Source organism: Aethalodelphis obliquidens, unplaced genomic scaffold (assembly GCF_003676395.1).
Source record: "Aethalodelphis obliquidens isolate GAN/ISIS:26980383/991018 unplaced genomic scaffold, ASM367639v1 scaffold5, whole genome shotgun sequence".
NCBI lineage: Eukaryota > Metazoa > Chordata > Mammalia > Artiodactyla > Delphinidae > Aethalodelphis > Aethalodelphis obliquidens.
Genome location: NW_020837949.1, coordinates 63,332,160 through 63,347,079, shown reverse-complemented (window position 1 = coordinate 63,347,079; position 14,920 = coordinate 63,332,160).

Below are 14,920 nucleotides of genomic sequence, written 5' to 3'. Positions count from 1 at the left end.
TGCAGTACGTGGGATTTTTCGTTGCAGTGCACAGGCTTCTCTCTAGTTGTGGCACTGGGCTGAGTTGCCCCGTGGCATGTGGGATCTTAGTTCCCCAACCAGGGATTGAGCTGGCATCCTCTGCATTGCAAGACTGATTCTTAACCACTGGACCACCAGGGAAGACCCCCTTGAAGATAAATTAATTCAGTAGAAAACTGTGAGTCTTTCTACAACTTAAAGTGGCAGGGATAAGTGGATGAACAGATGAAGAATCTTTTGCATTGTGGATCTGTAAAAAAGTTGGCAGTAGATAATCTCGAAGGTAACTTTCAATGTCATGATTTCATAGAAAAATAGGTTTTTTTTTTACAAAGTCCTCTTTAATTTTGCAATGAATATAAAGTCAGATCATATTAAGCAGAAGCCATTGTCTCTGATATCTTTGATGTGATGATAGCTGTTTCAGTTAATCCCGTGACTGTCAAATACTAATACTCATCGCTCAGAATTGTCATCTTTGTCTTCTGATGCTATCATTTTTTCGCCACATTAGATGATGATTTAGTGATATCCACATTATTTTGTTATCTGAGGTATATCCTTGAGGAAGACATAAGTTCTACTATAATTCTGAGTTCCATCCCTCTATTTCACAATGTCAGGCCTTATTGAACTTTAAAGAAACTCTACTTTCTGTTTCCCCACCAAACTACAGAAATATAGCACATCTACCTCTTAGGCAAGAAATATGAAACAAGGACATTTCCTGAATAAAGAGTGATGTCCTTGTGTGTACTACAGATTTAAATATAATATTCAAGGTAGCAGTTAGTGTTTGTAGGAAGATACTCAAGTGTTTTCTTTGGAAAACTGCCTGTGTTTTCTTAGCTTCATGATCAAGAGAGCAGATATGGCAGGAATATGATAAATATGGGAAACCTGACTTAATTCCATTGACAGTTTTTGCTTGGGTGAATCTTTTGGCATAATAAAGACTTCTTGACTCTGCCTGTGAAACTAAAAAAATAAGAGAGCATCATTTTTCTTATACATCTCCAGCAGGCAGACTTGAGAAATTCTGTAACTTCTCAGTGATTTATAGGAACAGGGCAGCTTATTTAGACCAGGAGAGAGAGAGAAACGATGAAGGAGAATAGATCTATATTTCTGAAAAGTTGGGACCATTTATTTGTTCACTTTTTAGTAGAGATTCACTTACTAGTTACTGAGATCTTCTCATGAGCTACCTCTTGAGATGTCAAGACAACTAGACAAAAATCGACCAAGAAAAGGAAGGAGAAAACATATGGCTTTCCACTGCTACAAAGGAGAAGATCAGAACTGCTGCGTATAACCCAATCCACAAGGCCAAAGTCCAGATAGCAGGCCCTCTTTCTCCCCAAATCAAAGCCTAGAGCAGCAGCTACTGAAACCACTTATTCTGACCGTCAGCTTTTTACTTTGCAAAAGGTCCAGTGGAAAGATGAGCTGAACTGAGGAGGCTGAAAAGGAACTGTGCTGTCCATGACACCTTTAAATATAAAGAATCCCTGAAGGAGATAAAGTTTATAAAATTCTTAAAGTTTAGAAATTTTGGCCTGTAGGATTCTGCCTTTGATGTAAGCCCTCTTTTGCCCTCTTTTCTGCCTATTTTCATTATAAATTCTTCCTGCTTTCTCAGACTTTCATTTTCTTACTGAATTCCCCAGCTCTGAAGTCCCACTACTAACCCTCAAGACTCTAGACCTTAGAATTGATGTTTCTCCCTGAGAAAGTCCAAAATGAAATAATTTTCTTCAAGAGAGTTTGGAGAGCCAAGACAGAAGACGAATGGCACTTGTATTTCTCTGCTTTGCTTTGAGAGAATCCTCCAGATTTTATGTTTTCGGAATGGAATGTGTTTGTAACAATTGTCATTCCAGAAAGCAGAGTTCTGTTTTCAGCCCCATGGAAAATGTATAGTGGATGCAGTACTCGGGCAATGTGGCATAGAGGAAAATGGTATCCAGTAACAGGGCTGTGAAGCATTACCCTTTCGGGAGCCCATTGTGCACTGTACACCTGAGATAGTTCTGTCTAGACGTTTGTCAGGAGAGGAACAGCTGGCAACTCTCCTCCCCTTCCACACCTTTAAAGCCTGGTTCTAATCTCCACTTTCCAGGAAACTTTCCCTTTGTGATGCCGTTTCATTATGATAGGAAATTCATCTTACATTTCTGTTACGTGGTTTTGTTCTCTTTACAATGCGATCATTTGTGCATTGGGTTGAAAACATTTCTAGTCATTTTCCCCCTGTCTGTGTGCTACGGGTAACCAATTATTTTGTGCCTTTTTGCTGCTAAAAATCATGTCTTTTATTTGTTTTTTTCTTTCTCCTGGTGTCTAGCTGAGCATTACAAAGTTGATGATTGAGTGATAAGAAGAAACACTCAATATCTTATGAAAAATGACAAGGAATCCTTTGGTTTGCATGATCTCATCATAAGTTTATTTGTTGATTAGATTGTCTGAATGTTAAAGTCTGTTTCAAGAGGAAATGTTGGCTGCTGTTTCAATGTTAGACCCAAATAAGAAAGCAAGGGAGTAGGGAGAGTGTGGTGAGAGGGAGGAGGGAGGAAAAGAATCTAAGAGTTCCTAACCAATCTCTTTCCGTGTTTGCACCACCACTTTCCGTGTTTGCACCACCATTTACAGTGTCATGGCACGCAACTCTGAAACTTCTTTTCTTTTTCTTTTTATCCTGATATAAAAAGGTACATAAAGGATTGGCCTCTTTATTTTAATCCAGGCTCCATCACTAACTATAACATTGTACAAGTTACTTAAACTTTCAGTGCCTCAGTTTCCCCATTTCAAAACAGAAGGAAAATAGTAGCTACTTCATAGTGCTATGAGGAGTAAAATAAGAATATATGTAAAACTCTTAGGGCAGTACTTGACATGTAGAAAGTGCTCAGTCGTCATCAGTATCATTATTTGAGTTGGTTAAGAAGCAGGAAATAAGTGCTGATCAAAGTGGCAATCATAGGTTATCCCAACAGAAGGGGAAAATAGGAATCTTCCCCTTCTGTGGGACAAGAATAATATAATCGCTCAACATATTCCTGACTTGTCAATGAGATTGGAAGTTTAGTCTTAAAATTATGAGTATCTGGTCATCTTTTAACATAGTAATAACAATGATAATGAAAATTACTTCTCAACATAACATCTACCAAAGGAAGCTCTTGACAATTATTGTCCTGCCTTAGTGATCCATTTTCTCACCATCAACTAGTATTTACTAAAACAGGATTGCTATGAGATCTTATCTTTAGCTTACTATGTAACTGAAGGAGATAAAGTTTGCACCTGGGAAGAATAAAAAAGAATTTAAGAAGGCACACCATTACTCACAGACATTACCAAAGGGACAAGATGTGTTGAGTTGTTTGCCTGAGGTGAAACACTGTCAGCATAGAGAGAAGGTGTACTGCTGTGGTAAAAAATGAATCTTTACTCTGGATTATACTGCAAATTAATAGAGGATATCATAAAGCATATTGATTGTAGTATTTATTGATTTACTCATATTTCTGGAAGATAATATGTAAAAGTATTAAGAGAATAACATCATCCATTACATTTTTATCTTGTGTATGAATTGACAAGGATTTACTAGGTAAGTTTTGGTGTCATGTATTAGAATATCATTGTAGTTTTTTTTTTTTTTTTTTTTAAAGAACCTTACAGATTCTAGGAAAGACCTGAAGCATCAGACAATAACTGTGCACTGAGAAGAAAAATTAGAAGGAAGTGGTAAAACATAAAAAAAAATGTCACTTAAGTAAACACTCTCCAGACAGCAGTATTCCATATGACCACAGAATTTTACAGGGGAGAACCTAACTGGGATTGAACCTTGTTTTATTAATTAATTAATTAATTAATTACACCTTGGCTCTGTGGTTAATTTGGTCCAACTGGCCCAGTTAACCCTCTTTGGTAACCTAAAACAAATATTTAATTCAGGACTTTATGATGATAATAAAAGGATTAATTGAAGATGATTAACTCTGAATTGTGGAATAAGAATTGTATGGGTTATTTGATTGAGCCTGAATACGTAAATGTTTGTGAGGTTTTGAGCTAAGTGTAGGATGTCTTTGGGTTTATTCTAAGGTTTCTTAGTTAATTCTTAAATTATACACTTAACTAATCTTTTTCAACCTTTTAATTTTTTCTTCTTTTCTATTACAAATACTTGAAGCTGTACATTTTTCTCTATCACTTTTGCTTTATCCCACAGTATTTCATAAGTAGAACTTTAATTAGCGTTAGTAATTATTATTAAAATTTCTACCTTTATACTATTTCCTTTTCTTCATAACTTATTTAGTTTTAATTTTCTAAACGTAAGGACATTGTTAAATTTATCTTCCTGTTACTGACTGCAACCTTATTGCATTGAGATCAGAGAATGTGGTCTGTATAATTTTTGCTCTTCAAAATTTAAGACTACTGTTTCAATTACCTACTGAATTTTGTGGGTCAGACTTTTAGACAGGGTTGTATGAGTGAATATTTTGTTCCATGTGGCATCACTGGATGGACTGGCCTAGAGAGTCCAAGATGGTTTCATTACATGTCTGAGGTGTTGGCAAGGATGATTGGAAGATTGGGCTCAGCTGGGATGGTTGACTAGAGGGCTAACATGTGATCTCCCCAACTTGGTGGCCTCAGGGTAGCTGGACTTCTCATCTTGAGGCTCAGGGCTCCAAGAGCAAATAAGGAGAAATTGGTGTGTCATTTTATAACTTAGCCTTTAAAGTCACATAGTATTATTTCCATCAAACTCCACTGGCCAAAGCAGTTATAACTACTCCCAGATCAAGAAAATGTGACATAGAACTCATACATCAATGGAAAATGTGTCAAAACATTTGTAGGCATGTTTTGAAACCAGTATACATTCTTCATGGTGTATTACATGGTCATTTTTTACAAATGTGTTTACACCTGATGCATATGTACATCCTTTAATTGCTGGGTGAGCAAATTAATAAATGTTTATTAAGTCATACTTAATTAGAATTAAAATATTTTATATTTTTGTTTTTTCTTGGTCTTTTTAACCCACTAGTCTTTGAGAATAGAACACATTTGACAACTGAGTTTTATGAATTTTTGCTTAATGTAGTTTGAGATTATTTTAGTAGGTACATACAAGTTAATTATTATGTCATCCTGGTGAATTGGACCTTTTATCACAATGATGTGATCTTCTTAATCTAAGTATTGCTTTAGTTTTAAAGTCTATAGTTTTTCTGATATTATTATAGATACTGAGCTTTGTTTTTATTAAAGTTTGTCAGGTAACTCTTATTCCATCTCTTTCAAAATTTCCATGGCTTTATATATAAGTTGTTCCCCTTCCTTTATTTTTTTAGCATTTTTAAAAATTGAGGTATAGTTGATTAACAATATTATGTTAGTTTCAGGTGTGCAGCAAAGTGATTCAGTTAGAACTAAAATATATATATATATATATTTTTTTTTATTTTTCACATTCTTTTCCATTATAGGTTATTACAAGATGTTGAATATAGTTCCCTGGGGAATATAGTAAATCCTAGTTGTTGATCTACCCATTCCTTTACTTAAAATAAAAATTATTTATTTATCTATTTTTATTTTATGGTGGAGTATAGCTGATTAACAATGTTGTGTTAGTTTCATATGTACAGTGCAGTGATTCAGTTATACATATTCAAGTATCTCTTCTTTTTCAAATTCTTTTCCCATTTAGGTTATTACAGAATATTGAGCAGAGTTCCCTGTGCTATACAATAGGTCCTTGTTGGTTATATGTTTTAAATATAGCAGTGTATACATGTCAATCATTCTATGTCCTTATGTTTTGCTTGCCTCTTATAAGAAGTAGATTTGTAAGCTAGATATATTTATTGTGGTTATTGATATGTTTTGATTTACTTTCATCTTCTTATTTTTGTCTTTTTTGTCTCATTTTCTCTGTACTCCTTTTTCTCTTTTCTTGAATTTTAAAAAACTTGATTGCATTTTTGTTTTTCTAAGTTTACTTTTCTTCCTTTAGTGTTTAGAAGTTTTAGCCTCTATTTCTGCTCTTTTAATCATTGACATTTTGAAATTTTACCATGCATAGCATACTAAAGAAAGTCTGAAGTTCATAAATACCTTAACCATTCTTCCTGAACAGTACGAGTTTATTAATTCTCTTATCAGTTATGCCTATTTTGTATTTTATCATCCATTAAACATTTTTAATTTCAAAAATTAGATTTTTCATTCTAAATGTTCTCTTTTGTTCTCTCTAACCTGAGCATTTAAAAATTGACCATTGCTTGCTCATTCTTATGATTCCACCTTTTATTTCTTTAAACCTTTCCTACATAATTGACTTAATACATTCTATACTGATAAGTGCAACATTTGAGAACCTTGGGTTTTCTAAATTTAAAGTTTGTTATTTCCGCAGATTACCTCTCATTCAGGTTTGTTATCTTGCATATTTGACAGAACTCTTTTGATTATGATCTCATTTGTGTTTGACCTTATTCTGCAAGAATCCTGAAGGTATAAATAGGAAATTTCTTCCCAAGAGAGGATTTGCATTTACTTCTATCAGAAGCTAAAGGTAGTACTAACCTTTAACTACTTGAGCTTCCTTTAAGAGTTCAGAATTTAAGGCATAAGTCTTTGGTTTAGCAGCCCCTCTGGCTGCTGGGCCAACACTCAGTCTTCAAATAGCAGGCCTGGCATGAGTATTGCCTTCAGCGAATCTTTCTCTTTTGCTTAATATTCACCACTCCACATCAGAATTCACATTTCAAATTTTATTGTTAGCTTATTTTTACTGCTGGAGCTGTAGGAAAGGATTGGAGGTTTCCATTACATTTCTTAAGCCCAGCAATGTATTAAAAGGTATTTCCTTTCCAAGCCACCCTAGGATCTAGTTGGTATGTAGGGCGGGCCTTTAAGTATCTGGTCCAAATTAAGAAGAATTGCCCAGGTTTTCAGAAACAATAACTCTGTTATTAAACTTTGTCTTGGATAAAACAGCTTGAGGCTCCACTCCTTTATACCACTTATTTCAAAGAAGTTATGTGTACTGCCTTCCGCTGTTTATGGCAGGGCTTGAAAACTGAGAGAGCCCATTGCTTGAGACCATTAGTTTGAGAGACTTTGGCTTCTCTAGGGAAATATATTGGCCAGTCTTTCAAAGAGTATCTGAAAAAGTCAACCAGGAGTGTGCTAAAAGAGCTGGGCATTTTTCCTGCCTATAAGTCTCCAGTTTAAATAGAGTTTAATTAAGGACAACAGAGCTTGAGAAAAGCCTGTTTTCAGGTGTGCAGATGGTGTGCCACCAAAGACAATCAAGAGAATTATGAGAATGATGAGCAGACTCAGACAGGATCTGAGTTTGTGTGCTCTGATGGACATATAGTTGTTAAAAGCACATGCACAAGAAATAGTCTTCTTTGACAGTACAGGTAGGGGCTTCAGAAGATGGAGGTTAAGATTTCCAGTAGGTAGCTAAAAATACCAATTCGTTAAGAACCAATAGGGTTTATATTTGTTAAATTTTTCTCTTTTGGCTCTAACAGAATTAGGCCTATACCTGCTTTATTTGCAGCCTGAATTTGAAAGCTTTTTTTCTTTTTCTTTTTTAATGGAATGATGATTATACAACCTGGACTTGATGAGAAAACTATGTGCAGAAAATAATGCAGTTATTTATCCCAGATATAAGCAAATGTTCAATTTCCAGGTGTGTTGAAAAATTAATGTGAATGATTATTCTACAGCAAGTCACATTCCATTAAAACAAAAGCATTAACAATAAAAATCTGTATAATGAAATATATTCGAAAGTTCCAGCTGATATGAGACTTATTTCAAAAACTTATTTATATAATTAGGTTCTAATACAGAAAAGTCTTAGCTGTCCCTTGAAAACTTTATTCCTTTGTTTGTCAAATATGTATTGAATGCTTATGTGCCGGGCACTGTTATAGGAATTGGGACTATAGCTTTGTGCATATCAGGCAAAATTTCCTCTTTCAGAGCTTACATTGTAATGGCAGGAGACAGACAATAAACATGTATGTATGTATATATATACATACATATATATTATATCCAGTACTAAGGAGAGCTATAGAGGAAAATGAAGCAGAATAACGAGAATGAGGAGTGTTTGGAAGTATGTGAATGTGTGTGTGTGTGTGTGTGTACATGTATGTGTGTGAGCGTGTTCATGTTTACTTTTTAGATAAGTTTGTCTGGCAAAGCCTCTCTTGATAAGGTGACATTGGATCAGAGATCTAATTCTGAGGGAAGAGAGCCTTGTAGATATCTGGAGTAAGAATATTACAGGCTGGAGAATCAGCAAGTATGTATTACCTAAAGTAGGGGCATGCTGGATTCATTCAAAGAACAGCTGGAGTACAGACTAAGAGTGTGAGGTAGTCGGGGCCATTTTTTCCATGATATTAATGTGATTTTTCTAGAAATTCTAAGCAATAACAGCGATTACACTCTCTAGAGATTAAAAACATATATTTTGTAGGTTGTGATCATTTCCTGATTATTGATTGATCAGTATCTATCTAGCGAATAGCACTATACTAAGACTTTTAAGACTTAGTCCCTGTTCATAAAGTTCACAGTGTAATTCTGGAGACAACTTTTTGGTCTGCTCATTCTCCCTTTGAACCACATTCCTTTTCTTTTCTAAAATGATCCCACTTGGACTATATGGTTTTTCTTAGGCTGACCAACATCACCATCTTCCCAGTCATTGGTCTTGACAGGTGTATACCTTTATGACTAGAGGCTTTCCTTCCTTCTGTCTCTTTTATAACATCTCTTAATGTTAGGGGAAACTTCTAGATGCTCCTCCAATTCTCCATGGCTTGCAGAATAATTAGGAATCTACTTCAGTTTTATTTGTCTAAATGTTCCCTTTTATCATCTTGATATAAAAGTCCCCTGTGGGTTCTATCATATAGAACCCTGGTTCCCAAGAATTCTGACCCCCAGAAGTTACTGTTAGAGGCTAGGGAGCAGGATCATTTCTCCAGCAATTCATTTCTCCTCTTTCAGATCCTCTTTCTCCCCCGATCAAACTCTGGGAGTGGGTTAGCATGAACTTTGTTTTTTTCTTTCTTTCTTTTTAAAATTAAGACTTTATTCTTTTAGAGCAGTTTTAGCTTCACAGCAAAATTGAGGGGAAGGTACAGAGATTTCCCATACATCCCCACCCATGCATAGCCTCCCCTATTGCTAATATACTTCACCAGAGAGATACATTTGTTACAACCGATGACCCTATGTTAACACATTTATTTTTTTCTACTCCGTTGTGTACTAAACTTTGTAACCCTTTTCCTTCAGAAATTTGCATTTGGCATCCCAAGTGAAAGTTTTAGAATATAAGCCTTATTCTTTCTCCAAAAGTGTAGCTTTTAAGATTAAAAACCTTTAGCTTTCGAAAGTATTGGTTCTTTCATGAATTTCAAAAGTCTACTTAGAAACGCAAGAGCCAACAAATTGGTTTTCTGGTTTTTACTATATAGGTCCTTTCCTGAAGCAATAAGCTTGAAATGCCTTGATCTCAAGGGCAAGTGTTTTTTTTTTTTTTTTTTTTTTTTTTTTGGCTGCGTTGGGTCTTCTTTGCTGTGTGCGGGCTTTTCTCTAGTTGCAGCAAGCAGGGGCTACTCTTCGTTGTTGCGGAGCAGGGCTCTAGGCACACAGGCTTCAGTAGTTGTAGCATGCGGGCTCAGTAGTTGTGGCTCGTGGGCTCTAGAGTGCAGGCTCAGTAGTTGTGGCACACGGGCTTAGTTGCTCCTCGGCATGTGGGATCTTCCCAGACTGGGGATCGAACACGTGTCCCCTGCATTGGCAGGCGGATTCTTAACCACTGTGCCACCAGGAAAGCCCTAGGGCAAGTTTTAATTGGGAAGAAAGAACTTATTTGTTAGTGCATTTAAATCTTATCCCACTATAGGTTAAATTAAATGAATAGTTGAATTACATATGTGATGTGATCAATGAGAACTGTTTTCATAAATGCTATACAAATTACATCCATTTAGAATAGATATCCCTTCAGATCTCTATCTCTGGCACTTCTGGATCCCAAGTTCAACAAATTCTTGTATTTCTTCTCTGTATATGCTACTGCAAGAGAAGAATAAAGATGACTACGAAGAGCTGCTTGAGGGCAGAGTATCTACACTGATTTTATGGAATTCTTCGTATGAATATGTATCTTGTTTGTATGTATGTATTTATGTCAGTATTGACTTATAGATATTTATTTTATACTTTGAGTAATAATGTGATACTAATGAATTTATTTTGTTGATTAAATTGAGCACTTTCTTACTCTCTGGAACTATAAGATGTACAAAGTTCATCTTGAATATTTCCTACTCCACTTCTAGAATCAGCATTTTTTCCAAGGATCCTTGTTCCTTTATAGGAGAATGGTATTAGAAACCAGAATCTGGGTGCCAGGTGTGCCCATTGCTATTGGGGTGTTGTTTCTTTTAGGCCCTCTCAGATGATAGAGTAAAAAATATGTGTGTTTATATTAATACATGTATGTACACATATCTATAAATATTTCTGTATGTAAACACCTGTATCTATATTAAGAAAGATCCGAGTCCTACTGATGTCTTCAACTCTATTTTATGACCACATGGGTCATTCTCGCCTCTTAGTCTTGCTTGTTTATAAACTCACATTCCAACAGTGAGAAACCTTACTTAATTGTTCCATTCCAGTTTACAAGTATAATAGTATCAGAATTGTTAACCCATAATCCCATCAGAAAGAACATTATCAACTGACTATGGTGTTTTTATGTAGTTCCTTTTGTTTTAGTCTTACAGACTGTACTCCTTTCCAAAGTTACTTAGATCAGCACCTTTTCCCTATCCTCTTCGGTGAGATTATTTTATACATTTTTAATACAGGTAAATTCTCTTATCACAGTGTACATTCCTTCCTGAGATACCCTGATTTCCTAAATGATTGTTTAAAAATATTTGCATACGTTAAGGTTCACTCTTTGTGCTATAAAGTTCTATGGGTTTTAATAAATGCATAGTATCTTGCATCCATCATTACAGTATCATACAGAATAATTCTACTGCCCTAAACCCCCCTGTGCTTTACCTATTCCTTTCAGGAATTGGTCATTATGTCCATAGTCACTTTATTTTTCCTGCCTTTACTCTCCATTCCCATGTACTTGTTAACGGCATGTATCTTTAAATCCTTTCTAGAGATTCCCCTCTTCTCCTCTGTACTTGCTGCCCTAAATTGCTCTATGGATAACTCATCTGCCTGGTGATTAGCAGGATGTAGAGATCTAACCCTGTTTCACTGTGGTTTCAAAATGGACTAGAAAAGGAGAACACATCGTACTTGTCTAGCACTTTTTATTCAGCACCTCAGAACCCTTTACCAATTAAACAAACCTCCAAAGATGAGTCAATGAAATTTGTATAAATGGTTATGTTGAGAAAGAAAACCTTTCCCAAGGTCACAGCAAACTGTCCAAATCATAACCACAGGAAGAGTATTTCATTTTTTGTGCCATCTACTCAGACAAGGTTGCCTCCTCAATAATGAACGAAGAAAAAGAAAATCATATTTCCCATCTTCCCTCTTACTTACTCCTGGGAATCAGGTACATTTGGGAAGCAAGAATCTTGGATAGCAACTAGCTACATTTGGGAGTCTTTCAATGGCAAAGTTTTAATCCAATCTTGCGTCTGGTATTTAGGAAACCAGACATATAATCCCTGTCTCTGTAGGGGATCCAAGCATTCACATGCTTTTCTTGCCAATGCTGTCTGCCTATTTTTGCTCAGAGACATAATAACTATTTTAGGTAACTTCATACTGTGACAGGACTTGTGTTATGTAAATGAAATGAAGTTGTTTTAGGCTAAATTAACAGATGATTTTTATGGCAAGACAATTTAGGGGAGAATGTCTCAGCAATTTTGGCAGAATTTAAAACTTCCTTTACAGTATTGACTTTAGCACCCACTTGAGAAGCTATTTTTTCCCTCTTTCTTAATCAGTCTAATACTTAGTTATTTACACAGTGCTAATTATCTGAGCAAAGTGTGGTTCTGCTGATTTGAAACTTCCTTTCAAGGAGAATTATTTTGGATAAGTTATGACAAGTATTTGCTTTGACACATTTTAAAGGTACTTTCTAATACATAGAAGGTAAAACTATGAGCTATATCCTACATAATGGGAAATATAATGAATATTTTATTAACTTATAAATCATGTTTTAATAGCATTAGATTTCTCATAGAAAGTTAAAAATCATGAAACTTTTATATTCTAGAAACATAAAATTTCTTGGAAGTATTGTCCTTACACCGATTATCTACATATAGTGTTCTTTTTAAAAGAAGTGGAATGTGAAATTCACTATGTCCAAAAAACTGCTTTAATCTACGTTTAAACATCTACCTCCAAATATTTTTCTGATTTCCTGACTGTTACTAACATCAGGATTCTCCCAGGAACCAGGCTTAAGAGCTCAGTATCAACTTTGACTTATAATGTACCTCTTTCATCCTATCATATGGCATTTTCTGTAGATTTTACCTCATTGCTTCTTGAATCTCATTTTTATCATTACTGCCACTCCTCTAACTATTTCTCTCTATGGTTTTTATTTAGGGTACTGTGGAACTATGAAACCTGCTCTTCTGATTCCTTTTTCTCCCTGTCCTCGTGTATCTTATATAATGCTGACAAATGGGTCCATGTCAAGCATTGTTTAATTATAATATCTGCTTCCTCTGTTGATTGTTTTCCCCATTGCTACTGAATTAAATATATAATATTTCCTTTTTAACTCCAGGAAAACAGAGCTATTTGCAGTTCCATGACCTTGCCCCTCCCTCACTCTACTCCAACTTTCTTACCTCTCTCCACTCCAATGTTAACTAGAATGTGTTTGGTAGCAGCAAGTCCAGTGAGATACTCTAAATTTTGGGAGGGCATTGTCCCACATTACATAAGTTCAGGAAGGGTGCATACTGTGTGTCCTTCTTGGAAGACAATGCATACTCACAAATGAAAGGCTGCAATGGCCTGCAATAAAGAAAATTGTTCAGTTTTGACTAGCTTTCCCAAACTTATTGGACCATAGAATGCTTTTAAGTGCAAACAGTTCCTTAAAAGGTCAAATGCTTTTATTCAGCCTGTTCCTTCTGTCTGGCATGAATTAATCCTCACTGCTTCTATGTGCAACTGACAAAATCGGCTCACTTCTTCAAAGTTACAAACCAATACCAATGCCACCTCTTCCACAAATCTTTTTTGAATCACTGTCAAACACAGGTGTCCTTATTGAAATTTTTGTAGCACTTATTTGGGTACCTTTCTTATGGCACATACCTTACTCTGACTTTTGTTCAGTTATTTGTATTATTGGTTTTGACAACCTGACCAAACCGTAAACTCCTGCAAATGATGATGATGTCTTATTTTTCTCAATATCATTTCCAGGGACTAATACTATTTCTTGTACATAATGAGTTCAATAAATAGTTATTGTTTTGTGTTTTGTAATATTAGCAACATGCCTTTCTATAACTTTTGAAACACATTATCTGATTTGATTATCACTCTGTGAACTGGGTGGGGATTATCGCCCTCATATTTGAGGACTGAAGCCAATACAATTTCTTGTCCTTGTGTTAAAAAATACTGGATACAGGCATACTTTACTTTCCCAATATTGAGAACAAGTGAAACATAACTTAGCTGTTTATTCCAGGGTATGCTTAATGTAAGAAGATAAAACTGTGAACCAACTAAAACAGTATATTTTTATCAAGACTACCAGTTTGCTCATCAAGAATACCTTCAAGACTTTCACCTCAGTGGGCCAACCAATCCAAAAGTATTATGTCTTAGATTCTGCCCCTCTCAATTCTTGAAAGACTTGCTCTAAAACTGCCCAGACCTTAAAAACCCTATAAATGTTCTCTCTTCTCCGACTTCTCAGATCTGGGACATTTTGTTGTGGTCTCTTCTACTGCAGTTAAATCTAATAAAGTTAGCTTTGCTTTACCAATAGGTTTTACTGCTGGTCTTCTGGAGGAATGAGTAGTTGACACTTATAAATGAAAAACTTGATGCATAGAGGATTAAGAATTTACCCAAGTTGCAGAGCTAGAAAATGGCAGAGCTAGGATGAATAGCCAAGCCTTTGAAATTTTTATCTGCAAACTTTCCTCCTATCTCTCCTCTGTATTATGTTATTTCTCTGGAACAGTTATAAACTTCAGGTAGCTGTAAAAAGTGGTGTGAAATTAATTTGTCCATAGCCTCTCCTTCAAATAAGTATGCTTCATTCATTCATAAAACAAACAAACAGTATTTTGAGTCCCTACATTTTACCAGGCATTGGGAATATATCCACGACAAAACAAAACAAAGTTTCTGCTTTCAAAAATTTCACATTCTAGTTGGGGTGAGGTGGGGAGCAAAGACAGTAAGTAAATAAATAAGTAATAGTTAAAGTAGAAAAAGTGATAGAGGGATTGCAATTTTATACAGAGTTGTCAGAGAAAGCCCACCTGAGAGGTGACATGAGATAATATCTCAAGGAAGTGAGTAAGGGAGCTAGTCAGATATCTGTGGGAAAACTCTTATAGGTGCTTATTGGATAAAGCCTAAACTTAAGAGACCATGACATTTATGTTTAAAGAAAACTACAGTGATTGAGCAATCATTTTGTTGAATAAAATATTTGTGGATTTAATCAATGCTTAAGTGGTTTAAGGCTATGTCAGTTGTATTTGCCACTTTATATTCTGGTGCTGATTTGATTATAAACAATGTCCTCTGTTTGCTGTTGCAT